This window comes from Herpailurus yagouaroundi, unplaced genomic scaffold (assembly GCF_014898765.1).
Source record: "Herpailurus yagouaroundi ecotype Mexico unplaced genomic scaffold, PumYag 250, whole genome shotgun sequence".
In the NCBI taxonomy this organism is placed as follows: domain Eukaryota; kingdom Metazoa; phylum Chordata; class Mammalia; order Carnivora; family Felidae; genus Herpailurus; species Herpailurus yagouaroundi.
The window spans coordinates 11,901,935-11,902,610 of record NW_024412467.1 but is presented as its reverse complement, the minus strand read 5'-3'; positions in this window follow the sequence as shown (position 1 = coordinate 11,902,610).

Below are 676 nucleotides of genomic sequence, written 5' to 3'. Positions count from 1 at the left end.
CGGCTTGGACGAGGCCCGCCCACATCAGGGATGGTCACCCGCTTTACTCAGTTCGGTATCTCATCCGGAAACGCCCTCCCAGACATACCCGGGATAACCTTTAACCAGATATCTGGGCCACCATGGCCCAGCCCAGTTGACCTATAAAATTCACCATCACAGAGTCTAAGATTATCTAATGAAATATTGAAAGCCCTGCCCCTGTGCATGCCCTGGGAAGTCTATGGGTTTGGAGTCAGGCAGGTCTGAATCCTGGGTCCGTCACTTACTAGGTCCGGGTCTCTGGAGATTCACATGACGTCACTGAGACACAGTTAGGGCAATGGCCCACCGGGGACAATGATAGCTATCTGCTCCGTTCGCTGTGTCTGTCGCTTGTGTGGTTCATGGTGTAACCAGTCTGTCCCATCCCATAGAAGTGCCTATGGGCTGGAATCGCCAGCCCCCGTCCATGTAGAGCCTGGGGAATTCTGGGGGTTCTGCGTCTGTGGCTGTGACAGGAACATTGGTGGCAAAGGTCCAGTGGCCCGGAGGACTGGGCCAGCGGCTTGGGTCTCTACTCCATCCACTGTTACTTGTGTATTCACTCACCCTCGTTCACCTTCACCTTCCACCTCCTGGAATACGTGGTCAGAACGGTCTGTCATGTGCTAACTCCTAGACGCAGGACCCCCCC